At 39.7% G+C, this 18,169-nt stretch overlaps 2 protein-coding genes across 3 annotated transcripts in view; one reads left to right on the top strand and one right to left on the bottom strand.

The window, feature by feature from the left end:
• The window catches only part of mlphb (melanophilin b), a 110,969-nt gene that overhangs the window by 81,754 nt on the left and 11,046 nt on the right, over positions 1-18,169 (bottom strand). The gene's annotated exons all lie outside the window — the stretch shown is intronic.
• The window catches only part of LOC148188464 (collagen alpha-3(VI) chain-like), a 34,883-nt gene continuing 31,399 nt past the window's right edge, over positions 14,686-18,169 (top strand). Inside the window, exon 1 of the mRNA XM_088082898.1 lies at positions 14,686-14,942. The gene's annotated coding sequence lies outside the window, so the exon portion shown is untranslated. The remainder of the gene's footprint in view (positions 14,943-18,169) is intronic.

Genomic DNA, 18,169 nt, shown 5'->3' with positions numbered 1-18,169 from the left:
TGCTTGGTTGTGGGATATCTGGAATACTCCGAATACCTCAGAGAAGAGGATGAAACGGGATGGATGGAATTTATAATTTGTATTATTAAATGCTTGTTAATGATACATTTGACCAACTTGTTTGAAGTCATCTCAACAAAAGATAAGGTTGGACAGGACACTTAAGTGCTAAACTTCACTAACATGCCTTACTTTCTCTTTGTAAGTATGTATAAGTTGACTCTTTCGGAGTATCTGAACAAATGTGGCAAACCAGATGAAAATCCAGGTGTGTAACTAACAGGCCACGTCACTGTAATGTCCACCAGTGTGGATCATCTGGATTGCTTCGTGTCATTCCAAAATATCACTGTTTAATCCCGATAAGAGTTAGGGTAGAGGAATCAAAGGAAATGAAGGATGGTATGCAGCTGTGCTCCTCATGTGTGCAACACATTTCCATTATATAACTCCTTGTGGGCCTGAAACATTTTTTTCTTCACTTTTTTCCCTCTTGGCCAGCTGTTAGGCCTGTCTGCTTCCTATTTAGCTTTTGTCTTTCAAAATCCTTTTTTTCTTAGTGACCCCACTGAGGGTGTCAAAAATACAGGCAAAAAAAAAATCATTAGTGCATGTTAATGACGACGGCTAGGCTAAAATAGAACATCTGCTTTTGTTATCTGCATTATATAAAGAATGTCCTGTGTTTGATTTTTTTAGTTCTCAGTGGTAAACTATACAGAGCCTTTTCATTCACTCATACTGTCTTTTTGACTAAACTGATTCTGGGATTTATTCAGTCCATGAATGCCCGGTGCAAATAATAGATTATTAACATCACAAAAACATCCACATTTTTCCAATTATGGTTGCCATTGTTTGTTTCACAAACAAAACAACATGCCTAAATAAAAGAAATTGAAGCCCTGAAACAGAGGTAGGTGGGAGCCTCCCACTGTGCAGAAATAGCTAAATAAAAGACTGTTTTATGCCTTTCGCCTACCTCAGTGACGATTACATGTTACAGTGTTTGTCTGTAACTTCCTCAGATGTTGAAATGCTGAGCTTTGAAGCTTGAGATGACGAAGCAGAAAAAAAGGACAAGGCACAAGCCTCTCCCTGATCTCCCCTGCTGACCTGAGGTAGTACAAATAATGAAGAAGAGGATATGAGATTAAACAGATGCACAATTTGCACATCAACAACAGAATGTCAAGTCTTTTGGCAGATTTAAGGGGCTGGCTTCATCCCTGCAGAGGAAATGGCCTGTAAAAATCGTTTTTAGCTGTGTTTCTGTGCTTGTCCCTTAGCAACGCCTCACACAAAGACACACACACAAAAATATAAGCCCCTTGTACACTGCCTGTTTAAGGCGGAAATAATGCAACATTATGACGCCTTGTATACAATGCTGTGTTCCATTGTACTCCACACTTGGGGGAGACCTTTGACTCAGAGAAGTGAAATGGAACAGCCATTTAAGTCGGGATTCCAAATCAGAAACTCGGGCAAGATCCATGTAGACCATGGCTGTGTTCGAAATCACCCCCTATCACGGATGTAGTGCACTATATAAGCTGTGTCCCAATTCAGGGTCTGCATCCTTCGGAGGCTGCATTCGAAGGCCGATTACGTCACAGCGCTGCGCGAAGGCTGTCCCATTTGGTCACAAGTCGAAGGCTCCTCCTTTCGCAGCCCACAAATGCGGCCTTCTTTTCCCTCTGTTTGGAGGACACATCGCTACTATCCTTCGCGGCCTCCATTTCCCAAGATTCCTTGCGCGCCCGCGATCTTCAAAAATAATGGCGGCACAGAGCGGAGATCGGAGCGTTGATTTAACTTAATGTGGGTTTTTACTCATTTGAAAATCAAACGCCAGATATGTTAAACTTAGAGGGACATTAAAATCTCATAATTTCATTCATAATACGTGACGTTAGTAATGCTAACATGTAGCCACCTAGCAGCCCCGCTGTGCTGCCCGCAGCAGAGGAGAGCTCCGCCCGCAGCAGCGGAGAGCTCCGTCCCCTGACGGAGGCTCTACTGCGCGAAAAATCAGCTTCCGACGCGGACAGAGGCGCTTGTCCTCCTCCTCCAGCAAAATTTAAATAAAAAGTAAATTTTAAAAATACAATAATTTCTTTGCTTTAGTGTCTCTCTCTCTCTCGCTGGCCTTGACAGCAGGAATCAGCTGATGTGGGGGTAAGGGCGGGAACATCTGGTGACGCAACCAGGAAATCCTCCGGAGGTGCCTCCGAAGGAGTCGCCTCCGAAGGCTGCGTAGGCTGGGTCCTCAGAAGGATGCAGACCCTGAATTGGGACACAGCTATAGTGTGTTCGCCATTTTGTAGTGTTGTTCGAATTCTCCGCGATTAATTTCATCCACTATGTAGTGGACGAGAAAACACCCACAATGCACCGCAAAATTGAGTGAACAAGCAATGTACCCTACTTTGTGCTCCGTATCCCACAATGCCTTTTAAGGGTTGCGAATTGTCATAACGAGCGGATTTGTTGGTGGAGAAGCATCCGGTTTGTTATTTGTATCTGCGAGCTAACGCTAACGCTAAGGCTAATGCTAGGGCTTGCCGGTAGTTGCAGCTCTAGCTAGGAGCAGACACCCGCACACCCGCTCACATCTGATCATAGCGTTTTGTTCTCTTTTCCCAATTGGCGGTGTGTTAGAAAAATAAATGCTTTTCTGTTTCTTGTTCCAATGGACTGATGAAGATGTTGAGAAGCTTATTAAGCTTCGTGTTAAGCACAACCAGCTGTTCTCCGGCCGAAGAAATGCGGCTCTGCATGGATGGGATATATTCTAGTGGTGCATATTCATCAATAAAAGAAATTTCAGAATTCATATTCGTCATTCCTGATTGAACATTACATTTGTATTTTTTAGTATGATGGTATTTATAGTTGAATAACCATGGCGCATCTGCTGACGCAACCACATTCAGGAAATTACCGTGTAGTGTCCGAATTCTCCTCCCGTCGTCGTTCCCTACATCGTGTATATGATGTAGTTCACTACATCATATACATGATGTAGTGGATAGGGAGTGAGTGAATGAGTGGATGATTTCGAACACAGCACATGTTGGTTGAATGCCATGTCAACATGGTGGTGTACACGGTAAATGGTACGTAGAATTACCCATTCATCAGGTTTTACTGTCATGTAGTGTTTGTGTTGTTAGATGTGCTATAACAATTTTGTAGTGACATTTTCATTCAGTTGATCTTTGTTTGATAAATGTCTTTACAAGCATGTAGTAGCCTACTACACCTACTTCTCCTGTCTCTGTTAGCTACCTTCATCCATGAATCGGCATGTAGCCAAATCAGAATCACAAGTCGGAAAAAACGACATGAAATGGAACGCATCATAAGTTTGAATGCGGAATAGAGGGACAGAGAGGTAATGGCATCTGTATAAAAACCACCACCAGCAGGATGGGACCACAGGCAGGATGGATGTGACATATTGATGACGTGTAGCCTGCGACCCATCGCAGGACATTTAAAAAGCAGCTAGTAGCAGTGAGCAGCTAACTCAAACAAAAGAAAAGCAGCCGAAAATGTCTGTAAATTAGGATAAAATTAGGTCCTTCTCCTCAGAGCAAGAGACCAGGTGCCATAACAGGGACAGTAAACGGTTGTTAGCGCCATGCTATGCAATCGTTGAGGGGCCGATGCTCTTGTGTTTAACATCATGCCTCTTACTTTGTTTAGGTTCCGCAATGCCGGCATGCTGTCTGGAGCAGCAAAATGCTGCTGTAGTTTGGTTCTGTGTAAAATAGCAAAGGAGGCATAAAGACGGGGCTCAGAAGCTGCCCTATAGCGCGATCTCTGTGTATGGAGGGCTATACACATAGAATGCAATAACCTAAACTATACATAACAAAGCACCAACACAGACAGTTGACCAAACTTGTCAGGACCATGACTGACTAAATGCTTTCCCTAACTTCAAAGGAACAGTTTGCACCCCCATACAACCCCATACAACCCTTGTATGGGGGTTCTTGTCAATGGTCATTATATTACACACAGTAGATGTCAGTCCGCACGCCTCAGTAAATGTACAAAGAGTTAACAGGAAATGTAACTGTATATTTCACACTTTATATTTGATGACATCACATATTTGTGTTTTAGCACTTTCATTTTTCGATTTGGGAGAGAGTTATTCATGTTAGCTCATATTTTAGACTTGTTTCGACCATAAGAATAGCATGTATGAATTTGAATGAAAATATGTGTAGTGCCCCTTTAATGTGTTAAAAAAAAGAAGGTTTTTTTTTTTTTAAAAAGTAATGGTATCAATCTAAAGTCAGAGTTTTAAATTTGTAATGACAGTGCTACTGTCGACCCTTCATAAACATCTTATCATAATTCTATTTTCAACCCTAAAGCCAAGACCCAAAGTCTGGCCAAAATGACCTCACTTGACAAAAATGTTGTTATTTTAACAGTCTAAAACTCAAATTGGTTTACACAAGAGAAGCAAAATACTCATGCACCACAGTAGAGCTTGTACACAAACACAAACATTAGGACACAACAAGAGAGGAACAGCAGAGATTGCTAAAAAAAAAGGGGGGATGGGGGGTTTTCGAGAAATGCCTGGATGGCAGGAGAGATAAGTTTCTATTTCCTCGCTTGGGGAGGACCAGTGTGTACTGCCTTCCGCCCTCATTCCCACTCTGCTCTCCCTACCACTGTCATCTGTAAGCACTTTAACACCTGAACACACACACACACACACACACACACACACACACACACAAGCACACATCTGGTGCCTCTGTCGGAGTTATGAGCTACATCCAATTCTGTATGTTCTGCCTAATGGGGTTAGCAGCCCTGAGTAACATCATGAAGAGAAACTTAGTAAGAGATCTCGACAACTCTGTGGACAGTCTTGTTAAGAGAAATATGCAGATTTTTAAATATGCGGTTTTATGCCTAGAATGCAGTTACTTTGACACAATGATTTGCTCTTTTTGCGCTCAGAATCGGGAGCTGTGCTCTCATTAAAGAAAAACCACAGACTGCTGTCTCACCCTGCGTGCATTCATTTTTATGAAAGACATCCAAGGGAGAGGATTTTACAATAGGAAACATGAATGTCACTATTGATTCATACAGGATTCCGCAATGAATATTTATTTTTTACAAATTGTGGCAGCTTAGTGAAATGTGTTTCTTTCCTCTTGTGCTGTCCATCAGCACATCAGCAACTACATGAAAAAGAATAATATATATTCTAGAATATATATATATAAGAAAGTATTTAATTGCTGGAAAGTTTTGAAACCAGGTTGCACGAAGTAGAATGATGCAAACACTTTTGAAATAACACAACAAAAGAAAACAAAGGAAAAGGGGTGTTGCATTCGCTTTTGCTCAAGAGATCTATCTGAATGCACCGCTTTGCACTGGACCAAAAAATGCTCCCATTGGTGGGTGATGTAATGCCAGTCTGTTTCAAATCAGAAAACAATATCGTGGCCAGCTGGCAATGAAATGTCTTGATTTACAGCGAAACTACAGTAAGTTAAAAAAAATGTTTCCGAAAACGTTCGAGGCGAGAAATACGCAACACAGTAACACAGAATATTGGTTCATGGTCAGTCAATGCTGGTTAGTTGTACAGTTTGATCACGTTTTTCAGCCTCCATTTCTGCAAAACACGACACAGTATGACGCCCACTTCCTGTTCACAAATTCCCAATTTGTGGCCAAACAGTGCATTGAAATTAGCTTTAGTGTTAGCTGTGAGCTCCCGCTGCAGAACTCTGCAGCAAACCAGCTGCTAACAGCTAAGGGCTAACTAGCTCTCCGCTAACAGTTAACTAGGTCTCCTACTGACGATTCCAACACAAATTTGTTGTTTAAAACATCATGTTCATGTTTCACTGCTGACCACAAGAATTTGTACAGGACAAAGCAGACAACGGCCCAGATATGCAAGGTACAATGCAATAACTACATTTCAAATGTGCTAAAGAACAAAAGTCATAGGGCACTTGCTTATGTACTTTAATCAAGTGTTATTCTATTTTTATTTGGCACTATTAAAAGCTCATAGCGGTACATTCAGTTCTACTCTTGTGAAAGACCCTTCAGTGTATAAACCTAGAATAACTCATTAATATTTAAAGAAATAACATCCATAAACCCTATGAGGGGAAATTACTGCTTCAGCACCAAGCTCAGATTGCCCCTCAAACAACAAAAAGCTTCTTAAGCACAAGCTTGGCCTCCATCACCCTGCCGAGCAAACTAGGAGCGATTACTCAGCATTTTACTCTGGACGAACGAAGCCTATAATCTTTCCACTTATTCAAGTCAGGGCTCAACAGAATTGTCTTTAGATAAGTTCCATATTTAGACTGATGCCTGGGCTTGTATGTCCAGATGTGATCGCCATATCCTACTTCAGGAAATGAACAGTAGCTTGGGTTTTTGATATGGCCACCTGCTGGAAGGACAAAAGAGAAACTCAAAGTCCCACCCTCTCTGCTAGCTTATAGTGAAAATTCTACTATTAAGTCACCTTAAAGACACTTGAAATCACATGGGATTTTGTGCACTTCCATTGTCTTTACTTACTTATGCTGAATTGATTAGAACATTATGTATTACTACAGTGCTACTACCACTTCCACTTCATTGTAGACAAGACCATAGATCCTTGAGTAAAATAACACAAAAAAAATGCTTGTTTAATCATGAGTCATAGGGTGGTACTGAGTCTAACTCATTCAGAAAGTGGAAAGTACAGCACATGTGCCAGTCAACATTATACCATACAGGAATATGTAAACCACAGAAAAGATTTGCCTGTGACTCTTTGTTTCAGCCATCCATGTTACTGGTATTTTGTCAAACACAACAGAGCAGTGTGATTACCCAAACGGTTATTAGAAGCAATGTAGTCTATGTTGTTGGATTGAGGCTGACTGGTGGGCTGTGCAGTGTCTGAAGCACCACATGTTTGCACCTTCAGAAGAGACTGAACATTAATGCTTATGTGATCCCGCTCAAAAGAAAAAGCAGATCACCTCGGCAGGCATATCGCTGGCTTTCATTCTAATTCTCAGCAGACCTCTGGTGTACTTTTGAACCTGGTCTAAACTTAATGTTTGGCATCTGACCTCCTAGCCTGAACTTTGTTAACTCATCCATGCTTAAGGTCAGTATGCACATATTCTCATTTTTCTCACATGCTGACTGTGATTCAGTCATGCTGTCAAGTGGAACTCAGACCTTCTGAGGAACCTTACCTTTCTTTTTGTACTTAATTGATACGCAGTAAGTGTATGACCTCAAACATACAAAATGTCAAGTCTTGGAGAAATACAACATGCATCACTGGTACAGGGAATGCATCTGCTTTACTAAATAAAACTGGACTAATAACATCTCAGCAATTTACAGAACTTTTCAGTATAGCCACAGTCAGCATCCCTTTAGTCAGAGTAGGAGACACTGAACTTTAAAGGGGCTCGGCTGAGCTCATTTATTCATGTAACTCCACAACTGTTATGCCAATCATCACAAAATTTGCAGGATATGTCCACACAAGCACCTGAAACCTACCCCAAAAGGTTTGTTCAGATACTCTACTAGGGGACGCTACAAAAGGAAATAAAGGTTGTGGCAAAACACAAATCAGACTATAAATCAGAAATTAGCAAGCCATTCATTAAAAAAAGGCACAGGATATCTTTTAGAACAATGTTGAACCCATAGACTGTATATAAAGATACAACAAGAGAGACAACACACCCCCAATGAGGCAATAAGCAATTAACAAGAAATTACCCCAAAACTAATTAATAGAGATCAGTAAAAAGTACAAGAAAATTATCCAAAATTAGCTATAAAAGAAAAGAAAGTTAAGCGAAAAAAGAAAAAGAAGAAAATGACATGGAAAGATTGCTTAAAAATTATAATAATAATGCTAAATAATTTTAACAATGTAATTAGAAACATTAGAAACACTTTTCCCTACATCTTTTTCACCATCTTTTAAAAAATCTTGAGCAAAAAAAAATCTACTAATTTCTTACAAAGTGGACATTTCTTGCCATGTTGCTATTTCCCTTTTTCCCCGTGTTTTTGGAGGAAATTGCACCAATTTGTTCAGGGTTCAAAGGTTTAAATACTTGTGAAAGGTGTCTGAAAGCAGCACAAGAAACATGAAATCCCTCCAGGTTTTAGTGGGTTAACATCAGTTTAGAGGATGGACTATGATTAAACCCATCTGTTAAGAAATCTTAAAAGAAAAGACAGAACTGGAAATTGGAAATTGTGACCAAAAATCAATGACTTGTGCACACTTCCAAAACCTGAAAACAGTGAAGGATAGAAAGTACTGTTGTCAGTGCAATGCTCCTAGGCAGATCATCCTTATATGCCCCATATATTTCTAATGGGACACATATGACTGCTTGTGTTGTGTCATAGCTGAAGGAAGGCAGCTTTAAAAAGGTAAAAAATAATATAACTGCCAAGTGTTATTCTCCCTCTTTTGCACCTCCTTCGGTTGAGCATCTACTGTTACTGTGACTATTAATACTTTCCTCATCAGACACGGTTGGAGTGAGGTAAGGCCAATCCATCTCCACCCGTTTATTTGCTTATGCTGCGATGGAAATAAGTGTGTTGGTGGAATCAACACTTGCATTTTCCTCAAACTGGCCAGTGAAGCATTTGTTCCTAATGTGAACGTCTTCACAGGCGAGGAAAGCAACTTCCAGAAACCAGAATAGTCCAGTTATGTGGAGGGGAGTCTCATGCTTTTATTTGAGAATAGAATAAACAGAGAGTGAGTATTCACAGTTTTATAGAGCTTAAGGACACATTTCCTGTGCTTTTCATAATTTCCACATACTGTAGGAACCTTGTGACATTACTGCCACACCCTAATACATCATCTAGATGTTAAAGAAAATGTCCATTTATACTAGTATTTATCTTTAAAGTCAGAAAAGTTGAGTGCTTTGCATCAATCCTGTGTTGCATACCTGTCTGTGTTATGAAAGCTGACAGTTATTAATAAGAGAAACAAGAGCAAGGGCAGCCTTTTAAAGCATCACAGGAAACAAGCTGCACTTTCATCCACCCACATGAAGTCACCTTGGTGGCATGCATCACAGAATCCCTTCACTACAGATGTCAACTCTGCCTCGCCTTGACATATTGGCCAATTGTTGAAAGATGTGAGCTTGACACTAACATCACCCAACAATATAATTAGTAGGCCTTGTCACAGTGTGAATGTGAAAGGTTTTGATTTTGAGGTCTGTGTTAGGTTAATACACACCCACAAGGGAATTTACGCATCTAAGACATGTTTCCTAAATGATGACGGAATACTTGGATTTAGTCGATCTGCCTGATTCTTGCTTTGATCCCAACTCACAACAAACATTAACATCCTATAAACTGATCTTTAATTTTGATACAAAAGGCCAAATTTAGTTCCTCGTCCTTAAAGAAGCATTTTAATTTTTCACCATAATTGACAAATCTAGCAGCTTATCACATTTTCTTTGAGAGAATACAACAGCTTGTAACTCGATGAATATTACAACACTGGTTGCCTAGCATCACAATAACAGTGCAAAGCCTTGCAGGAAATATTGGTGGTGTGAGTAATGACCCACAGACAACAGAACATGGATGCAATGGGCCAGAGTTATAAATACTTCCATATGGTGCACTTTGGACCCTCTTCTAAGCATGTAAGAAATACTGTACAAATGCAGAGATGGTTCTGGGGAACCCAATGACTGGAAAAAATGTTGGCATTGTACGTGTCTGCAAACCACAGATGCATTACCTTTGTAAGTTATTATGTAGTTGATGTGTTAAAACTTAACATTTCTACAATGCTGTGGTTAACATATGGTTAGGTTTATGAACAAAAACTACTTGGTTATGGTTAGGAAAAGATCAAGTTTTGGCTTAAAATACCTAGTGCTGGGGATACAATGCCCTCTAGAAAATCAGTGACGTTTTGGTAAGAACAATAGCATTTCAAGACACTATCCCCATTGAAAAAACTGCAACATCTCAGTATAAACAACTGATTCTTGTGGCACTATCCCCCCTGGAAAAACAGTCACATCACACAACAAAAAACTGCTTTTCGTGGTACTCTACCTGCTAGAAAAGCAACATGGTTTAGATAAAAAAAACTTTTTTGGCATTATCCCTGCTGAAAAACTGCAACATCTCACTATAGCAATTACGTTTGTTGGTACTATCTCCGCTGGAGCAGCAATGGTGTCTTGTTAAAAATAACAACTTTTTGCAGCACTATCCCCACTGCACCCTTGCTTGAAAAAAAAAAGCTGGGTAATAATAGACGCTTTTCATGACACTGTCTTCCGTAGGAAAAACAGCAACAGGTCGCTTAAAACACCCACGTTTGGAGCCTAAAAGGGAACGGAAACACAGCGATGACTTACTAAATTAAAGTAGGTTTAGGTGTTTGTTGGTCTCAAACAGCAGTCTGTAGAGATCTGCAGCTTGGAAGGCGTCCAGCCTTTGATGAAAAAGTAAGCTAATGTACTACGTCACTCTAGAAATGCTATGATATGTAGTTGATACGATATGCATAAAATGTGCAAATGTAATGCATCTGTGGTTTGCAGAAATATTCAATGCCAAGATTGTCTTTTGGGTACTGGGCTGTCTCTCTCTCCTCTCTGTTAGAACTCAGCTTTCAACTTTTATTCACACTGATGTGAGGAAGTTGATTTCACAGCATACTGACCTTTGGGACCAAAGTCTGTTTTAACTCACTGACAGAAAAATGCTGTAGCAATCCTCGCTTTTATTTGGCCTGAACTTCAACAGCAAAATGCTACAGAGGGTTCCTTTCCTGTTGACATATGCTGTAAGCGTGAAGTCCACTTTACATATAATAAGTACAAGTAAATATAATAAGGATTCCATACTGTCCATACATTTTTATACCATAAAATATACAGTTTGTGTTTTGTGTTGAGGTGGATATTATATGCACAAGGTATGCACATGAATACAGCAGACAAATTATGACTTTGGAACAATGCCATTTTAAAAATGAAGAATTTCAAAAGTATGAGCAAAACATTTTAAAGCTTAAATCAATGTTTTTTTTAACTTCACAGTAGAGCATGCTCAACATGGTGTAAAACCATGATGCCTAAAGCCATATTTTGTGTCTGCGTGAAACACCGCTTGACAGGACCAACCATGGTGTTATTATGGCCGGATGGCACCTCAAGAATGCGGCCAGACTGAACCTGTTGCGTCAGCATGAAACCCGACAAGACGATATTAATATGGTAAATGGTAAATGGACTATTCTTGTATAGCGCTTTTCTAGTCTTAGTGACCACTCAAAACGCTTTAACACTACATGTCACATTCACCCATTCACACACACATTCACACGCTGAGGATACGGTACAAGGTGCCACCTTCTACTCAGTAACCATTCATACACACTCACGCACCGATGATGCAGCATCCGTAGCAATTTGGGGTTCAGTATCTTGCCCAAGGATAATTTGACATGTTGTCCGGATGCTGGGGATCAAACTGCTGACATTCTGATTAGAGGACGACCCACTCTACCTCTGAGCCACAGCACATAAGGAGCATGAGTGCACCCTTTGGAGTAGGCGGGAGGGGCGGTGGATGGGTCCAACAAGACTTTTATGTGGGAGTCTGGTGTTGTCCTCTGATCTGAATGTGATGGGTTTTTTTCTACACCTTTCCATGTGCCTCCTTCCCCTAATCGTAACCATTTGTGCCAGTATGCGCATTCATTGTGGTTATGGTGTTAATTGCCATGTGCTTTTGTTGCTTAAACATAACTATGTGCAGTGTACCTAGAGCTACCTATATTAACACAGAAATCCACTGCAAAGTGGTGATTTGTGACAACTTGGGATGAGATCGTGTTGGTTCAACAGGCAGTAGCTAACTTTGTCTGCTGTTTGGTGCTGGGGGGTAGGGCGCAATATGTTCATCAAGGCTTTAGCACTGCAAACAGCACCCCACTGTGGCTAAACAAGGTTAGTAACAGCAAATTTGCAGCCCAGGAAACCAAAACAAAAAGCTCAAAGAGGCTTAAAGTTTTGTTGAGCTAATTTTATGTTTATATCTTATCTCTTTACTCTTTTACTGTAAATCTGTATCTCCTATTATGTTTTTTATTTTATTGCTCTGTAAAGCACTTTGGATTACCCTGTTGTATGTAATGTGCTATGCAAATAAAGCTGCCTTGCCTTGCCTAAAGGGAACTGCATGGTGCAGTGATAATTCAACTGTGGGTTTATCACCACGAGCAACAACTTTCATGTGATACTGTCATCAATCCATTGTCAGCATGGAACATATCAAAATAAATATAAAATTATTTTTAATTTTCTGTTGTTTTGCATTCTATAGCAGAAGCTTCCTCTCACAGCAACCCACTCAAAACTGAACAATTTTAGTATACATGCTGGAACTGCTGGAGGTATCCTTTTTTAAGCCATTTTTCCCAGTGTGAATACACTACATTAAGAAAAACAAGGTTTGTGTATAGTATGCAGTTATGACACAGATATAGTCTCTCCTGAACTCCTACAAACATATAAGTTAACATGTTTTTTCCAATAGCTACACATAAACAAGGCCCATGTATGCTGCAGTGTTTGGCTGTGTGAGCATGTTGGTAATATAAATGAACTCATAAGTAATGTAATAGGCTGTGTTTGCTGAATGCTTATTTAATTGTTGTGGGTCAATTACATTCATGGCACTCTGTCATTTCTTATTCTTAGTCCTTACTCACATTTCAACTTCTGCCAGAGCGCTGTCTTGCACATTCCTTTGAGATTTGTGGGTCCATTTGTTAAATTTGCGGAGACTTCACAGATTGTCCCATAGATCAAATTTATCAGCTGATGAGACAATGGGATGTAAATTGACACAGTATGTAATCAATTATTAATCAGCATAGATGACAAAAAGAAAATGTTAGCGTTGTACATTTCTACAAACCCTGGATACCTTACATTTGGAAGTTTCATACCTATCATATCAACTTTTAAAATTATGTCATATATGAGCTGATTTTGTCACTAGGAGGTGGAGGGGATGGTGGATGGTACGAGACGGGAAGACTGCTTTGCTGCGCAAGACCAACATGTTTTCAGTGACCTGTCTGCTTAATCTCACCACATTTCCAGTTGCATTTCTGTTGCTGAACATGTACGCATTTTAGTGACCCCTCTGTGAAAGTGGGTGTTTTTAGCAAACCTTATGTTTTTCTAGAGGCCTTTGTGCCATTAAATGTGTATTTTTTAGCAATCCCTCTGTTTTTCCAGTAGCTGCAGAACATGTTTTTTAGCAAACTGTCACAGCTTTTCCGGTGGCTTTTGTGTTGCAGAACGTTAGGGATTTTAGGTGACTCAGTGGTTTTGCAGCAGCTTTTGTGCCACCAATGTTGGGTATTTTTTAGCAACCTGTCGCCACTTTTCTGATGGCATTTGTGCTGCTGAACATGGGGGTTGGTTAACAGCCTCTCTATGCTTTGATTAAGGCCTTTGTTCCACCAAACCTTGGCCTTTTTTAGTGATCCCCCACACCTTTCCAGTGACATTTGTGCTGTAGTACATGCACGTTTTTAGTGACTTGTCACTGCTCTTTCAGTGGCATTTGTGAGGCAGGACATAAATGTTTCTAGATGACCCTTCAGCACTTTTCCGGTGCTTTATATGGGTGTTTTTTTAGCAACCAGTCATTGGTTTCCAGCGGCATTTGTGCCAGTGAACGTGGATGTTGGTAAGCAACCTCTCTATGCTTTTTCAGAGGCCTTTGTGCTGCCAAATGTTTTTTTAGGGATCCCTTCATGCTTTTCCGGCAGCGTTTGTGCTGCAGAACATGGGTGTTTTTTAGTGAACAATCACTGATATCCGGTAGCATTTCAACCACTGAACATGGGTGCTGGTTAGCAACCTCTCTACGCCTTTTTTTTTTTTTTTACAATCCCTCCATGCTTTTTCAGTGACCTGTCACCACATTGCTGGCGGCTTCTGTGATAGATATTTTCAGCCAAAACATAATCTTTTCCTCTTTTCCTGGCTTTTGTGCCTAAACATAACCACATATTAACCACAGCGTTGTTGGAAAGTTTCAACGGATCTGCTACATAACAAATGAAAGATGTCACTTATCTGTTGTTTGCAGAAACGTACAATGCCAGCGTTTTGTCTTGCGATTGGGTTGCAGTAATTAACCATCTTTAAACTGAATTACTTAACTAATGTATCACAGTTACTCAGACTATGCTATGCTTCACTAAGGTGTCATTTTAAAGTAACAATGAATATCCAGCAACAGCTGCTATGTAAGAAAAAAGGACCCACAGAGGTGGAGGGAGAAACGGCAGAGCGTAGGAAAAGGTAAGGAGAAAATCCCGCTCCAGATTTGTGACATCATCCTCCCCACTGCTCACGTCCAGACCAAACAGGGCTATGTGTCTGGTTTTCATTTACTACCCGCTCACCCTCTCCTCTTCTCACCCCCCTCTCTTCCTTTTTTTTTTATTTTTTCCTCCTCTCTTCAGAAAGTGGGAGGAGAAAGGGAGAGGTGGCAGAACTCCAGAAGTTTGGAAGTTTGTCCCATCCCAGCCTTGAACTCAGTACCACAGCTCCTCTGGTTTGAGACCGGGAGGGTGTCTGTCTCTTTCTGTCTCAACCATTTCCTCCCCTCACTCAGGACCCCTCTCTCTTATCAGTGACCTTATCACAGATCTGCTCAGGCGCCTTCCTCAGGGAGGTGCTGGAAAAGCCAGCAAGGGGAATTTACCAGGATAATGACCAAAAGTCTTTTTTCATAACTTGTTATTCCTTTTTTTCTTCAAAAACAAATAGAGTGGAGTACAGGTACTTCAGCTCAGGGTAAGTTCTGAATCTGTGATTATCTCAAGATGATTTATCTTGCAGAGTGAAATTTCTGCTCACTTGTTTTATTTGTCATTTTACAGATTGACCTTGATTGCACTATGACCATAGTCTCTAGTCGTAACTTGTGAGCTTATGATGAGTGTCATAATCACAGGGCTGCACAGAGTTTTTGGCTTATAGGTCATAAATATCAGAGAGCAAGAGTTTCGCAGCATGACTGGAACCTATACTTAAGTGGTGAGACTGCTGCAAGGGCAAGAGGTGAGCCGCAGTTAGAGACCTCAGCAATGTTATGTGCGATGCATGTGAGCAGAGAGGGGCGTGTGTGCTCTCTTTTTCTCTCTTTCTCTCTTTTTTCTCTAAAAAATGCTTAAAATGCTTCGATTCTGTCTGACTTTCTCAGTTTTGCAAAGTTTAATTAGAAACTATTGTGGTGAGAGAAAACTAAAATCCCTCTAGAATCTAAAGCTTTGATCCAGATCCGTGTTAGAGCTCTGAACCTGCCACAAAACTTGTGGTGTACTTTTCATGGTAGAAGCTAGAATTTTTTTGTAATTTAAGCAGCAACAGATTATTTATGTCATCAATCGAAAGCTACTATATGTCATATGACATGTCAGGGAATGCAAAAATGTTGCTGATCATCTTCCAATAGCTCATTTTTGTGCATTTTTTTCTGGAATGATCTGGTGATGGGGAAATAGTTGGTAATGGTGCAGTCACATCCAAATGTTTAAAATCTCCACACCCACATGTGAGCGCTAAAGAAGAGTAGTTGGATGGGTAGATGTTTCCACTGCAGCAGTAGCCCAAAACCACACCCTCTCTGAGAGCAGTGCATGAGTGGAAAAGTGTGAAGAGAGTGTTTTCCACACTGCAGGCCAGAAGAATCAGGAGAACTAGGAGTTTTTTTTTATTCCATTGGACAAAAGAGGTGGAGTGGGTGGTGGTGTCAGTGGGCTGCACTGTTTTAGTGAACCAGGTGTGAGCCGTTAATCTTCCTTTTGTCCTACACGACTGTGCAAATGGGGACAGAGGAATCCAGCTGTGTCTTTATGCAATGTGTGTGCATGTGGGATTTAATGCAAAATTTATTGTGAAGTCAGAACATTATGAAATTACACTGGAGTTAAATCTCAGGAGCTACTACCTACACACAGTTTGATGTTCGCGTGTAACCCATTGCTATGATGCAAAAGGACTTGTTCAAAAGTGAGAAGACACTTTGTGTGCGTTCCAGATTTCATGTGTTTGAAATATTTTCAAATAATTTACTACCAGCCTTTGTACAATGCAACAGCCCCCTGTGGAAGCTAATATCTAAGTTGTTATTGGCAGAGCTGCATCAGGAGGATTCTTAACAAAGGATTTTTTGGGGGACATACAATATAAATCAGCATTAGTTTGTTTTATGACTACTGCACTCCGTCCAGCTTTTGGGTCTTTTTTTCCATGATGCGGCACAGATGTCTGGAAGGTTGGAACATTTTTCAGAAAGGTCTCTGAACTACTGCTCCAATGTTCTCTTTTAACTGAACATGTGCAAATTCACAATAGCTGCAACCACGTACATGCATGCATACATGTGTTGCCCCTTTTGGCCAATTGGACATGAGTTATCCAGCTGTCCTTTGCCTCACAGGCAGTCTTTTCATAATTTTTTTTGGTAAGTCTGTGGGTCCATTTAGAAGTTATGTGCTGGTTTGCGATAGGTCACTTAACACTGCCATCCCCATTTTCAGCCACACCTTCACAGACTTGTTAGGGCGAAAACTGTGGCTGCCAAAGAAGGGGAAAAGTTCTGTCGATCAACTGACAGAGCATCATACAAAGCTGCTGGTTGCAGCTAAAAACCATGGGGCGTCATAGTGGGGGCCCCTGATGGGAGCAGTCCCTGGAATAAAAAGTTATGTAATTTGTGCCATAAGTACATTGCAATTGGCTAAATAAATCTGTCAAAAGACTGAGCGCAGGAAAAAATTCACAAAAAAAAAATTTCTCTGGGGCCCCTCTAACCCCTTAAAGGTACAAAATGGTTTAACCCTTTGAAAGTGGCTTGATTTCTTTCAAAAACATCAGAGGAGGGCAATGACCAACGAAGAAAATGCAACACAAAAATTAGCAAGAAATTAGGTGCAAAAAAAAAAGACCTGAAAATGAAAAAAAATAAGCTAAAAAATTGTTTTTAAATAAAAATGAGGAAATGACCTTGATAAAGTGCCTAATATATATATATATATATATATATATATATATATATATATATATATATATATATATATATATATATATATATATATATATATATATATATATATATATAATATAACTCTGTAATATCATTTTCAATATGTAATTTTAATTTGAATTATAATAAAGTTTTTCACCACCTTTTTTTCCTTTGACATTTTTCCTTGGCATTTTAAATTTAATTTTCTAAATCTACTCACTTTTTGCATTTTGTGGAACATTTCTTACCAAATTGTTTTTGAAAGAAATTGCACAAGTTTGTTCAGAGTTCAACGGTTTAAATACTTGTGAAAGCTGTCTGAGTGCAGCACAAGAAAAGTGATGTTGCTTCAGGTTTCAAAGGGTTAATCCAACCCTGCATTAGGATCCCTTTTCAAATGCAGCTAGAGCCGAGTAATAGACTGCTTATGCTATTGATGCTCCAACGAACACTGTCATGTCTTTCCCCAAAAAAATGGAAAGAAAAGAAAGAGTGAATGAAAAGAGAAAGACAGCAAAATGACTGTAAAAGAAAAAAAATCAAACAATTCAACAGGTGTGAGAGAAAAATAGAACAAGTGGATGGGCAGGGGGCCCACAAAAGGTACTTATGCATATGGCCCAGAATTTGGTGCTACACCCCTGCTGATGACGTTTTTTGTCATCTTTGATTTTTTTGTGGTCATTTTGACATGTTAACCCTTTGAAACCTGAGCAAATTGACTTGATTTCTGTAAAAAAAAAAACATGAGAAGAAGGCAATGAGCAACAAAAGAAGGAAAGAGGCAAAAACTAGAAAGAAATTAGTAAAAAGTACAAGAAAATTACTTGAAAATTAGTTTAAAAATAAAAATAAAATAAACAAAGAAAAAGAAAATTAAAAACAAACTAGAAAGACCCTAAAAGTTGCTTGAAAAATTGAAATAATTCTATAATACAATTATATGTAATTGTATTATATATAAATATGTAATTATGATAATAGTATATAT

This window comes from Plectropomus leopardus, chromosome 10 (genome assembly GCF_026936395.1).
Source record: "Plectropomus leopardus strain MGB_pleo_1.0 chromosome 10, ASM2693639v1, whole genome shotgun sequence".
NCBI classification, from domain to species: Eukaryota; Metazoa; Chordata; class Actinopteri; order Perciformes; family Serranidae; genus Plectropomus; species Plectropomus leopardus.
Note: the sequence above shows the minus strand (reverse complement) of the source record. Positions and strands in the feature narration are given on the sequence as shown.